Raw genomic sequence first — 2,716 nt, 5'->3', positions numbered from 1 at the left:
TAAAACAAGATATGAATGAATGGATCAAACACACGAATATCAAAGTAAGAGTATAAAGAAGATTATAAAAGTTTTGAGTTCTTCCATCTAGTTGCAGTTTAATCTTGTTTTGGGTAATACTTTTTACGGCAAATAATCATGGGTTCTACCTCAACTATATTGTGCTATGCTTTTATTGTTCCTCATTCTAAAAAGTATGGAAGAAGTTGAATGGTAAAAAGATTCTCATACTCCATGAAATGTTACCAGATTTAACAGAGATAGCTGAGATGAGAGGACCATAAGTTCCTCTCTTTGGCACAGCTGTTGTCCCTTTCGCAGTCCAATGAAAGTGGATTTGTAAGACTTTATTCCTCACAATTGCTTTAAATTCCCTAACAACTGTTGTATCAACACCTTCATGTTGAATATCAAAATCCTTCCACATCAATTTTTCCTGTAACAAATTAAATCAATAAAATTGTGCTCTATGTATAAAGCAAAACAAATATGACTTCATACCTGGATATAAATATCAAATATCCGTCTTCCAAGACTATAAAAAGACTTGTTGTCTCTTAATACTATCTTTGCAAAGTATAGTTTCACGTTATAATTTCCATTTGCCAAGCAACGTGCATAATACGTTAGAGAAAGAGGAGATAGCCGTAGACTCGTGAATAATCCAGAGTTAGTCATTCTTAGTATTGACACATTATTCGCTATGTATTGATTTGAGGTTCAACCTAAACATTTCCGTTGCTACTGAATCCCCAAATTTCGGTGTTAGGAACAAAGTTTGCTAGACCTGCTGGACTTCGATTCCCTTCGTACTCTATGTTTCCAATAGTGGTTGTACTTCCACCACAATTTATATGCAATGAGTACCGATCTACCCATAAACAAAAATAGCAGCTTTTTAATAAATTAAAACATAACAAATCATTACAGAACAAGACTTCTAAATCGTAGATTTATCAAAGGAATAACTAAAACTCTAAGAGATTCAATTTAACGCTCACCATATATGATCTCTCATAGCACAGCCTCCGACGAACTCTCTGGTGGCAAAAATTCGTACCCCTCTCTTCCATAATGATGTATATATATCAGTACATCAAACCCTAGACCTAGGCCCACTAAAAACATGTTTTTGGGCATAATAGGTACGGGGTGTCTAGACAGGTTAATGGGTTGTTCGAATAGGGCCTTGCGGAGCAAAAATATGCTTGCTGAAAAGCCTGTTCGGACAGCCTAGCACCTTATTCGGACATGGTCTGCAATGGGGAGAGAACAACATTTTGAAAATGTTGTTCAGCCTTAATCAAAAGCTCTAATCGATGGGCGTTTGTGATCCAATTGAGCTAAAATTTTGCAGGGACGTTCATGACACATGAATCTACATTATGAACTGTGGAGATTTGATTATGAGCATTCCATATCAATGTTTGAGCCTGTAGACAGTAACCTCTGTGTTTTGGAACTGAATTAAGCCAATACAAGAACTAACACTGATAACTTGTTTATATTAAAGGACCTGTATTAATGAACCAGCTTAATTCAATAAGAATGAAATTTATTGGATAAAATCAGAGGTTAATTGAGTAGTAACGTACAGATATTCCAACTTAATAGAAGTCCATTGGTGTGGTATTGTACCAGTAAGGAAGTTTTGAGCAAGATTACTACAAGCGAGTGGAACGTGTTAGAAGCTTAAATCAATTTTCAAGTACTAATAAGTAAAACAATTTACTTTTCTTACAACTTCTTTAGGCAGGGGAGCTTCACTAGGGACGGTGGAGGCACACCATCAAGATCTCGCCCTTCAAGACATCTGTGTGACATGAACACTTATAGGTAAAAGATCAAGTATCATTTGATTATTCTTCCATCAGAACCCTTAAAAACCTTAATCTACTGGGACAAGATTCATCTTCCCTTATATATGTTAAGGAGTTTGCTGCTACTCAAGAGAAGAGCGCTCGATCGCATACTTCAGTGTGATTGAGCGCAATATTAGAGAGTTCTGAAGTGCAAAATCATCCCGAGTGAGATCGAGCACACTCACTAGGGAGCTTGATCGCAGTACCAAAGACCTACCGCCATAAAACTTCTATCTCTTCCATCTTTCTACTAGGACTCTTACTTATTTCTTGTAAGAGTGATCTGTTTGTATCACTTCTCTTTTGATTGATTGTAATCCTTTGTATTATCTTTTATTCTCTATTTAAATCTTCTTATCACATCAAAGCTTATCTTGTTACCTTGATGTGATCAAATACAAGTGTAACTCTTTTCTATTTAAGTTCAATGATAAAGCTGCAGAATGCATCTTGGCCAAAATCTCTTCTCTTCATATTATTTTACTTGGTATTAGAGCCTTTTGTAGGTTAACAACTCCAACCTCATGGCTTCTTCTGCAAACACTATCTCCATAACAATCTTACTAGCTTTACACCTAGCAAATTGGGTGAACGTAATTACCTGGCCTTGAGCCTTCAGATTCGTCCCATCCTTCGTACTCATGGTCTTATGAACATCGTTGATGACTCAAAACCATGCCCACCTAATTCCTTCCCAAAACTGCTGGAGAGGATGATGTTATCAATCTTGAAGATTCTATATGGGAAAGAAAAGACAAGTATGCTCTTAGCTGGCTTATCACTTGTTTCTCTGAGAAAGTGGTTCTAACAGTCTAAGGCATGAATACCTCCCATGAGGTGTGGACTGCATTGGC

General features: G+C 36.6%; 1 pseudogene; it reads right to left on the bottom strand.

The window, feature by feature from the left end:
- LOC132169355 (probable LRR receptor-like serine/threonine-protein kinase At1g07650) overlaps positions 1–2,505 on the bottom strand; it is a 4,697-nt pseudogene extending 2,192 nt beyond the window's left edge.
- Between the last annotated feature and the right edge of the window lie 211 nt (positions 2,506–2,716).

Source organism: Corylus avellana, chromosome ca2 (genome assembly GCF_901000735.1).
Source record: "Corylus avellana chromosome ca2, CavTom2PMs-1.0".
NCBI classification, from domain to species: Eukaryota; Viridiplantae; Streptophyta; class Magnoliopsida; order Fagales; family Betulaceae; genus Corylus; species Corylus avellana.
The sequence above is the reverse complement of the archived record's forward strand: the minus strand, read 5'-3'. Positions and strand labels throughout refer to the sequence as shown.